Source organism: Camellia sinensis, chromosome 7, assembly GCF_055761805.1.
Source record: "Camellia sinensis isolate YWXY chromosome 7, ASM5576180v1, whole genome shotgun sequence".
NCBI lineage: Eukaryota > Viridiplantae > Streptophyta > Magnoliopsida > Ericales > Theaceae > Camellia > Camellia sinensis.
The window spans coordinates 168,854,847-168,866,655 of NC_138967.1; positions in this window are offsets into that span (position 1 = coordinate 168,854,847).

Here is an 11,809-nt window from a genome sequence, read left to right on the forward strand (position 1 = left end):
AAACCATTGAGTTGTAATCTCAGTTGGATTACTCGAAAACTTGTAAATTTGGCCTATGAGTTGAAATGAAATGAACAAATATAAAATGAATGAATGGAAATGGATTGAGATGCGAATATCCATATTGAATGGTCTTGGAAGGATGTAAGTTGGTTAAGTATGTTCAACATTTATCTGACACTTATATCTTAGTTAAACCTCATATATTGTGTTAGTCTTTCTTTACTGGGCTTTGGCTCACCCAACTTGGGAAACCATTTTCAGGTATAGGTGATATGCTTCCTCTAAGGATGTAGCTTGGGAGGACTTAGGAGCTAGAGGCTCTATTTTTGTTACTCTTGTGTTTAATTGTTTATTCAAGCCAAGGGCTTTAAATGTATAGAGCTTATGACTCTTTTTTGTTGTAACCAAATTATATTTTGGAAATGTGTAAGCCTGTAGGGCATCCATTTTGTTGCTTTTAACTAGTGTTATATGCTACAGATTCAGGATGAACATTTATGAATGTATAATGCATGTAATACCCTTTTGTAACATGAACTCTAATGTATGGAAGTATACTAATTCTTTTATGTTCATACCTCTTTTGAGTTGGTTTATTTGTATTATTTTGGGGGCGTGACAATTTGGTATCAGAGCGTACCGGGTTTGAATACTTTGGGTACATGGGAAGTGGTTAAAACCACAATGGGTTTGTTTCGCTTGTTAGAGACTTAAGTATGGACGATACGTGCTTATATGATAACATGATTATGTGATTATATGAGTATGGGATTTAGTTTCTAAGATGTTGATTGGGTCTATGGGTTTCTGGAAGTCCTATTAGAAGAGCACTTGATCACTGCTGTTTCTAATTGAAACTCTAGCAACGCCGCGGGACAGTCACTATCTAGGAAGGAAATTTGTATGTGTTTATGTGATTATGTGCTTATGTGGAGTGAATTACAGTTGTCCGTTATATTAGAATGTAAGTGGATTAGCTTTGGCACATTTGTAAATGTGCTAATGTCTTTCGTTATCGTTATTAGGATATCAGGACGTGGTCGTGGTGGTAGGCATGGTAGGCCTAGGAGACATGAGATGCCTATACCGGATGAGATTTTGGCGTAGGAGGAAGGAGTTGGTCAGGCTAATGTGGCTAAACCAGTTGGTCAACAGGCCATTGGCGCCTTAGCCCGCGAAATAGCAAGAGCATTGAGGGAATCCATGGACATTCTCAGGGCTGAGAATCAAGTCCAGGCCCAAGTAGTTGAAGTAAAGCCATCTTTCTTGAAGAGGGAGTTCTTCCGGTCGAATCCATACCAGTTTTTAGGTGATCCCAAGGAGCCACTGAAAGTTGATGAGTGGCTAGAGCAGATGATGAAGACGTTTGAGATGCTCGGCATTGAAGACGGAGGTTTGAGAGTGACCTTGGCATCCTTCCAGCTGAAGGGAGATGCGGGTCAATGGTGGAAGTATGAGTGGAGACGCATTGGAGGGACTTGGGAGGCCTTCGTTGATGCTTTCCAAGAGAAGTTTTTACCTCCCACAGTAAGGGAGAAGTTGAGGGATCAATTCTCCAAGTTGGTGCAGCTCAATACCCATGTGGCTGAGTTTGAGGCCACCTTCACTAGTTTGTCGAGGTTTGCATTGGAGTTAGTGGCGACTGAGGAGTGCCAGTGTTTGGAGTTCGAGAAGCGGTTAAGGACCAGGCTCATGTTTAGAGTGGCCGGATCCATGCTTAGGGATTATGGGCACCTTATGGAGGCTACAGCCCATCTTGAGACTATCATGCATGCGGAGGATAAGAGGATGAGGGGCTCCAAGAGGAGTCAAGATGGCCAGGGGGATAGTAAAAGGCAGAGGGGTTCTAATCTCCAATAGTCTCAGGGAGCACATTCGAGGTCTACTTTTCCAGTGCCGAGTTCGAGTTCGAGTTCTGGGAGAGGTGGTCCGGGAGACATCACTTGTTTCAAACGTGGTCAGTTGGGCCACAAGTCTCCAGCTTGCCTATTGTAGACACCCCATTTTTAACTGTCTTCAAGACTTAGACACTCCATCCAGGCTCATGTTCGTTTCGAGTTCCTGAAGGTCTCGCCTGTGCACCTTCCCTTGGAGCCTCTCAACTTGTCTGTTTTGTGCTTGGTTGTGGACCAAGAGCTTGTGGCTTTCTTTCTGAGGAAAGAGGGTGGCCTGCTGGCCAACCCTACAACCCATCGGCCAGGCCCCATGCCCATCAGTCGTTCCCTCTTTCTATCGGCCATCAGTGGTGGCCGGTCAGCCTCACTAATGGCTGGTCGGCCATATTTTTTGGCCAACGCCCTTTTCTTTGCTTTTGCAGATATTTTGGTGCCAGATGTGCCAGTTGTTGGTCACAGAAGGCATCCTCCATACACGTGTATGGAGGGATTGTAACAAGCTTCTAGCTTGTCAAACAAGCTTGAGGCTTGTGATTCTATATAAGGGGAGGCTCCTCTCTCCTTTCAGAGGTTCATAATTTTGATTAGGGCTAAACATATCTCCCTCTCTCTCTCTATATTCTCCCTCTCTCTCTCTATATTTGTACTAGTTTGTGTCTTAAAGTGAGTTTTCTTCACACTTTTGCACTAAAGCACCTAGTGAAACATCTTCACTCTTGAGTTGAGGTTCTTGGAGGTTGCATTTGAGTGATTTTGGCTTGGTTTTGCCTCAGAAGTGGCTGGTTTTGAAGTTGTTCTTCAAGGGTGAGTAGTTACCCTCTTTAAGCCTTGTTTTGCTTAAGTATTTGGCCATCCTTGCATGCTCTTTTAGGCCTTACTTTCAACTGCAAAAACTCTTGTTTTTAAGTGTTTGAAATGTTTGTTTGAGGCTTTGTTTGAGTTAGGGATGGTTTACCCCCTTTTGGTGGCTTATTTTCCTTTGCTTTGTTCTATCTCTTAAGGCATTTCAAACCACCTTGTTTTGGCCTTTTAACCACTGAATTCCAGAGGAATTTCTGTTGTGGAAAGTGGGTTTTGAGACCCAAAATGGATGGGGGTGGTCCCCTCCTCTTGTGTTTTGTTTGCATGTGTTGTTGGCTTAACACTTTGGCATGCTTTTCTATCTTCATAAGGCTCTATCTTAGCATGTTTTAGGCCTTATTCTAACATGATATAACTCTGTTTTGGGTTAGTTTGGTTGCTTCTTACATGTTTCATGTACTTGTAGTGCAATCCTCTTAGTTAGCCTAACATGCTCTATGCTTTGGACTACCATTTTAGCATATTTTTGGCTCCACTCCAGCAGGCTTTTACTCATATTTTAGCATGCCTTAGCTTTGATTTTGGTCGACAAGGTCACCTGTTGCATGGTTTATGCACTTGTAGTGCAAGCTTGTTCACTAGCCTAGCTTGTTTGGTGTTTTGGCCTATTGATCTAGCATGCGTATGCTTTACTCCAGTACATTTTTGGCTTCGATTTAACATGCTTTAGGTCTAATTTGAGTGGTCTTGGTCATGCATGCTTGGCTTTGCATAGCTATAGTGCATTTGGCTTTGCTAGCCTTAAGCTTTGAGACCTCTAGCATGTCATATTTGAGCTTTTTGTATGGTATGACATCATTTGGCATGTTATTTTAGACCATAGAACACTACCATATTCTCGTATTTATCATCCCTTTGTTGTGTTTGAGGGTTGAGCCTTATGCTTCACTTATGAGCCAATATGTATGCATGCTTGCCTAAGCTTTTGGGGCTACCATCTCAGCATGTTTTTGGTGTCATTTTACCATGTTACAACTCTGATTTTGTTAGTGAAGTCACCTCATGCTTGGTTTTGGTATGTGTAGTGTAATCCCACTCGTTGGCCTTACATGTGTCATGCTTTATGCCTCCCATTCTAACATGTGTTAGCTCTACTCCATGCATGTTTTGGCATTTTTTTGACCTTCCTTGGGATTGTTTTGAGTGATCTTGGCCCTTCGGAGCTTGTCTTGTGTGGCTATGGTGTAAATGCCTTAGCTAGTGTTGAGTTTTGGGCACTTTAGCATGCTATATTTGTGATGGTCGCATGTTTTGTCATGATTTGGCATATGATTTCAGAGCATATAACCTTGTCATACCCTCATGTTTATCACTCTTTAATTGCGTTTAAGAGTCATGCCTTTATGCCTTGCTTGCGAGCCATGAGTTGAGTATGCATTCCTTGCTTTTCGTGCCTAAGTTTTGTTGAGTTTTGGCCACTGTTTTGAAGTATCTTAGGTCTGTCCATGTGTGGTTTGACCATTCAAGATTGATAGTGCATGCCTCATGTGTAATATACTTCACTAGCTTTGACCCCTTAGCTCCTTAACATGCCATGCATGCATTGCTTACATGATAGAGCCTTGTGCATACCACTCTAGCATTGATAGATAAGCATGTTGTTTGCATGTGTGTTGCATTGCATTGTCTTTGGATCAGATGTTAATCCAAACACGAGAAACGAGGGGCGTTTCATACTTGAAGTGATGAAACGCGCCTCATTTCTTTGTCGCCGTCCCCCTTGATTGTGCATGATAGGGTGGAGGCCTCTCGAGTCCTATGTGTTATTTGTGCATTCATCAACATTGTGCAAGCTTGACTCTTTGGCCATCATGCATCGAAATACGTGATTGGTGGCTTGAGAGCCGAGCACTACACTCCTTTGAGCTTGAGACATGATAAGGAGTGTGGTTGCACACACATTCCTTTGTAAATACACTGCCATGCCCCTGTTTATGCTCTGTTGCAGCAAAAGGAGAAATAGTAGGAAGCAGTGGCCGACCGGCCATCAAAGCTGCCGACTGGCCACCAAGGCTGTCGATCGGCTATCAGAAGTGATCGATGGCCATCAACTTTGGCCGATATGGCCGATCATCCCTCAGCATGTTCCTGAGATCAGTAAGAAGCAATTTGGAAGTTGGCACAATTTTTAGAGGTCTAAAGGTGTGCAATCAGAGGCATCTTGAGGCAATGTAGTGGATTCCCGGGAGGACGCGACCGAGCATGCATGCCTCTCTCGCCCGCGAGGCCATTTTACCGCTTTACTAGCTAGTTATAGTTAATTACATGTTTTGTAATTAATTAGTTTAATCTGTGTTGTAATATTTAATTAGCTTAGATTAGCTGGTTATTCAATTCATTTTGGTATGTAATAATTAATTAGCTAAATTGGTTAATTAGTTAGCTTAATTAGCCTAGCTAATTAGCTTTCGTTTCATTCGGACCCTCTGTCAAGAGGGCACAATGTTGTAATAAGTGTGTGTGTGTGTGTGAATGTCTTCCAACCCCACGTCTTTCTCCCTTTTACTTATCTGCTTTCAGTGGTTAGATTAGGACATATTTCAATTAGCATCCTTATGCTTGCATGCGTGCATCATTCATTCGTATTGCATGCACCGGGGTCGGCGCATCATTCAAACTACATTGTATTTCAATTCCTATTTGAATACATGTATCAAATTATAGCATTCATATGCCATCTTAGAATAGCCAAGCCTATTTAGCTGCATTTTGCATGTGTTGCATTAGGCATCTTAACATAGCTAGGATCATGCATTGATTACTAACTAGCTTCTGTTTTGGCTCGGAGTACACTGTGAGTGTTTATGCTTTAGTATCCTTGCATGTGTGTAAGTGACTGCCATGATAGCATGCTTGCCATGAGGCTAACTGCTTAAGTGTTTAACTGCACGAATGCCTGTGGATGAAGGCTTTATTACTTGAATTGGAACAATTCATTAAATGTGAGTTTTAAGCCCACTTGAGGTGGCAAAATCATGCTGTTTTAAGCCCACTTGAGGGTGGCAAATCCGCGCTTTAGCCTACTTGCGAGTAGCACTTTCAAACCATTTTCTAAAACAAACATGAGATGTGTTGTTCTAATCCTTGCGATTGAGTCTATACTTGTGTGCTGTGCGCATCACATAGTAATTCTAGATTAATAACCAGAATAAGAACACATGTGTTTATAAAAACAACATATCATGTTAATAGAGGCTGATCCTTTGATCGGGCGAGCGGGGGTGCTCATTTCATGACCTTCCCCCCTCGTACCCAAGTTCCCGAGCCGAGGCAACTTTGGTGATGACGGACACGTGGCCTTAGGCACGAGTCAGGGTTTCCTCAATTTCCCAAAATAAAATATTTAGGTAACGACTCTGAAATCTGGCAAAGCAGTCCATGTTTGGCATTTTTTGATTAAAATCGATTTTCCAAAAATGATTTGCCGGATTTGGACTCTTTGGTGATTTATCAGTCTTACATTGCACTTTTTGAGATTAGATTCAGAACTGTGACAGGAGTCCGAACTGTGGTAGCTAGAACCCAATTCGCGCCCTCTCCGAAAGGGGGGTGCGCGGAGCGAGTTCGGGTGGTCTACACCTATAGAGGGGAGGAGGGCAGCGAACAACTTCATCTTCAGCTTGCTCTCAAGGCCAGAGTCAGGGTAGAGGCCAGCCGCTAACTTGTTATCAGTGTAGGAAGGTAGGGCACTTGAAGAGATTTTTCCCATGGTTGGGTGGCACACTTGGTGCGTCTTGTTCGAGGCAGACACAAATTCACCAGCTTGCACAGTCAACACAGGCCTCGAGGGCCAATGAGGGAGCCTCTTCGGCTCAGTCAGTATAGCAGTCCTACGCCCTGAGGGGTAAGCAGGTAGATCAGAGGCCAACTGGGTGCGTGTATGCTGTTACCGCGCTAGATCTTGTACCGACTCCATCTGTTGTGGGAGGTACCTTCTTGTTTTGCAATTCAGTTGCTAGTGTGTCGATTGATATGGGTGCATCCCATTCATTTATTTCATTTGCATTTGCATCGATTTTGGGTTGAAGTTGGCACAATTAGCATCTCCTATTTGTGTAAAGTCACCTATTGGTGGTGAGGTTATCTAAAAATAGGAGTGTCGGGGTTATGACACAGAGGTCGTCGGTCGTCGACTTCCATTTGCATTTGTTTTGCTTGATATGACTAGTTTCGATGTTATTTTGGGAGATAGATTGGTTATCATCATACCAGGCTGTTATAGATTACTATCGTCAGAGGGTTACTGTATGTACCTCGAGCGGTGACTGCTTTTATTTCTTGGGGGACCGGGTGGATAGAGCTTTATCACCGGTGTAAGATTCGTGTGGGCAGAGTGAACTTAGTTGTATTCTCGTTAGCTTTTTGAGTAGTGAGTGTGATGAGGCCTGGGTTGAGTTTCCAAGAGTGGTTTGTGAGTACTCGGATGTCTGTCCTGAGGATCTTACTAGTTTAACACCTTACCGAGAGATCGAGTTCTCTATTGATCTAGTGCCTGGCATAGCATCGATTTCTATGGCACCGTATCGGTTTGCACCTGCTGAGTTGAGTGAGTTGAAGATTCAACTCCAGAAATTATTAGTTAAGCGTTTCATTCGCCCTAGTACTTCACCTTGGGGAGCACCGGCCCTCTCTACTAAAAAGAAAGATGGAGCCTTGCAACTTTGTATAGATTACAAGAAGCTGAACTGAGTAACTGTTAAGAATAAGTACCCAATGCCTCGTATAGATGATTTGTTTGATCAATTGAAGGGGTCTTGTTGGTTTTCTAAGATAGACCTAAGGTCGGGTTACCATCAGTTGAGGGTAAGGAGGAGGATATCTCGAAGACGGCATTTCGTACGTGGTTTGGCCATTATGAGTTTCTTGTGATGCCTTTTGGGCTAACCAATGCCTCGGCTGTATTTATGGATTTGATGAACCGAATATTCCTGTGGGCTCGCCTTTTTTCGCGCCCCTGACTTTTGGAAAAGGGTTTGAAAAGAAGGCCTCACAGTTCGAACTCTACCTGTGGTTCTAAATCTAGTCTCACAAGTGCAATGTGAAACTGATAAACACCAAAGAGTCCAATCTGGCAAATCATTTTGGAAAATCGATTTTAAATCAAATAATGCCAAAATTGGACTCCTTTGCCAAATTACAAAGTTGCCACTAAAATATTTTATTTTCGGAAAAATTTAGGAAACCCTGACTAGTGCCAAACACCATGTGTCCGTCATCACTAAAGTTGCCTCGTTTCAGGAACTTGAGTACAAGAGGGGAAGGTCTTGAAATGAGCACCCCCGCTCGTCCGATCAAAGATCGGCCTCTACTAAGCATGATATGTTGTTTTATAAACAATATATGTTCTTCTCTCGGTTATTAGCTAACTTTACAATGTGACGCACACAAGCAGGTATAGACTAGTTCGCAAGACTTGGAACAATTCAACTCATGTTTGTTTTCGGAAATGGTTTGAATTTATCACCCTCAAGTGTGCTTAAAAGATGCAGATTTGTCAAGTGGGCTTAAAACATGATTTTGCCACGACAAAGTGGGCTTAAAACACACATTCATTGAATTGTCCCATTTCAAACAACCAAGCCTTCATCCACAGGCATTCATGCAGTTTAGTATTTAAGCACATAGCCTCATGGCAAGCATGCGAAACATGGCAACATGGCAATCACACTCATGCAAGGATGCTAAAGCGTAAAACTCACTGAGTACTCAGAGCCAAAACAAAAACTAGTTAGAAAGATGCATGATCCTAACTATGTTAAATGATTAATGCAACAAATGCAATAATGCAATTAATAGGATCGGCTACTAATATGGCATTTGCAACACTTTAATAGCATGCTTCAAAATACGTATTCAAAGAAGTTTTGAAATTGCAATGCAGTTTGAATGATGCGCCGAGCCTCGGTGCATGCAAGACAAATGAATGGATGCAAACATGCAAGCATGAGGTATGCTAATCGAAATATGTCCCTAATCTAATCATCAAAAGCAGTTAAATAAAAGGGCGAAAGACATAGGGTTGGAAGACATACACACACGCACGCACGCACGCACACTTATTACAACATTATGCCCTCGTGAATAAGGGTCCAAATGAAATAAGCTAACTAGCTACGCTAATTATGCTAAGCTATTACAAACTAGAACTAATTAACTACTCTAGTTAACTAATTATTACAAACCGAATTGAATAACTTGCTACGCTAAGCTAATTAAACTAATTAACTATCTAAGCTAGTTAAATAATTACAACACTTGAGTGAATGAATTAGCTACAACTAACTACTTAAACAAAGCAAGTAAATGGCCTTAAGGGTGAGGGACGCAAGCATGCTTGGTTGGTTTCCTCTCGAAAATCCACCGCGTTGCCATCGGACACCTCTGTTTGCACTTGCTTGAACACCAACAATGCTGCCAACTTCTAGAACACCTCTGCTCCAACTCAGGAACACACTTGTGCAAAATTTCATTTTTGGCCGGTTGTCTACCAACGGTGGCTGTCGGTTGCCAATGGTGGCCGGTCGGCTGATACAGATGGCCGGTCAGCCACTACTGGTGGCCCCTGAACTTCCTTTTTTTGCTGCAACAGAGAGCAAACAGAGGCAAAGCAGTGTATTCTCAAGGAGTGTATGTACTGCTACTCTCCTTATCATCACACAAGTTCAAATGAGAGTAACTCTTGGCCCTCAAACCATCAACCAAGCATTTTCATGTATCATGGCCAAAGAACCAAGCTTGTACAAGCTTAATGAGTGCAAAACAAGACTCAACAAAACCACAACCCTATCATGTATGATCAAGGGTGATGGTGACCAAGAAAAGTGGCACGTTTCATCACTTTGAGTATGAAACATCCCATTTTTTGCGTGTTCGAATTAACGTCCGATCCGAACACATGCAGTGCAACATGAAAGATGCATATCTTGCCTCTTTTACTTCATTTTTATTTACTCATTTTAGCTTACCAATCCTTTCTTTAATTGATTAGTCCAAAAGGTGAGTGTCCTCTAATGGAAAGAGGGCTTAAACCACAAGTGCCTTGAGCATGAAAGAGACCTCATGCCGTTGGTTAGTAGAAACCCTTAAAAGAGGATTGAAACCATTAAGCATGAGTGTCTCCACTTCACACTTAAGCCAACAAGGGGTTCAAAGCCCCTTTCAAAATAAATGAAAGAGTGAAGAATAGAGGGAGATTGTAGAGATTTCAGTGCTGAAATGGAGTGCAAAATGACACTAAAATATGCAAGCAACTCATGCAATTCATGTTAAAAAGCCTAAAACATTAAGCTAGTGAGGCCTCTTTACACTACAACCACACAATACAAGCCGCAAAGGACCAAACTAGCTCAAAACAGAGCTAAAACGAGTCAAAACAGTAGCAAAAACATGCTGAGATTAAGGTACAAAATGCTAGAAAAACATGCACACATGTTAAGCTATCTAGGCATGCAAACAAGACACAAGGAGGCGAGGCTAACCCCTCCAATTTTGGACTTCAAAGCGAGGTTTTTGCCACTGAAAAACCTTTGATTTTTAGTGGTTTAAAGGCCCAAAAAGTTTGATTTTAATATGCTAAAAGATGGTGCAAAAGCTTACACAATTAAGCAACAAGAAGGGTGGACTACCCCTTAACACAAAATAGCCTGAAACCATCATGTTAAACCCCAAAAACCAGAGTTTTTTGTAGTTGAAAATCAGCTCAAAAACAGTACAAAAAGATGGCAAGACAAGTATGCAGAATAAGCTTAAAATGAGGTAAGTTCTCTACCTTTGAAGCACAGCACAAAACAGCCACAATTATAGGCTCAAACCTCCTTCCAAAGCTCAAACTAGGCTCCAAGGGACCTCAGCTCCAATGTGGTCAAGTTTGGTTAAGGGTTAGTGTGTAAAAGTATAGAGAAAACTAACTACCTAGAACAAAACAAGAAGAGAGAGAGAGAATTTTGATCCAAATTTTCTAACCCCTCCAAATGGGGGAGAGCACCCCCTATACATATAAAATCAAGGTTAAGGCTTGAATTCATCCTACCATACACGTGTATGGAGATGCACTTCAGTGAACAACAGCTGGCACACCTGGCAAACAAATATTTGAAAAAGGAGAAAAATGGCCGTCAGCCGTCAGCCGCCACTGGTGGCCGACCGGCCACGACTGATGGCCTGCAGGCACAAGCACTGGCTGATGGACTATGGGGATGGCCGACAGGCCATGCTCTCCTCCATACTTGAAACAACAAGCTCCTGGTCCACAACCAAGCATAAAGAAGACAAGGTTCAAAGGCTCAAAGGCAAGGCGCTCGGCTGAGAACTTCGGGCACTCAAAACGAACACAAGCATACAAGATCATAGAGTGTTCAAACGATGATGTCCAAGTCTTGAGGACGGTTAAAAATGAGGTGTCTACAGTTGCCCCTCTTTGACAGAACTCGAAAGTCATCAAATGACGGGAGTGAATGTCAAAGCCCAGAGACGACCCATTTTTGACAAGGCCGAAGAGTTGGACAAATAAGCAAGCAAAACAAAGAACGGTTGCGCCCGCGGACTGCCTATGCATCCCTTTGCAAGGAATCAAACCAGCGTAGTTCTGGAGTAAGATGCAAATGATATGCAAGATGTGAAACATAACTTATGATCATGCAATGAGGCTGTAATGAAACATCTAGATGCCAATGTTCTGGAAAGAAATGCTACAACAATCTCGTACATGAAAGAAGTAAGCGAACAAGAACCAAAAAACATTTCATGCAAAAAAGATGTAAGAAAATTATGCAAACTTAACTTCGCATCACGCAGGAAAGGCAAAGAATAACACAACCATCGGGCACACCCGAGATATCAAACAAGATTCCAACTCGTTGCGCATGCAAGGAGAAAGATGGTGTGAATCAGGGACACACCTGAAAGTTTTAAACCTAAGAATCCCAACGCGTCACACGCGAAAGGAGAAGAATCAATGAGAACATTGGGACGCACCCAAATGCCTCTAACCAAAGCGGGAGGGGGGGTATAAGCATCGAGAACACGTCCAAATGCTTCTAACCAAAGCAAGG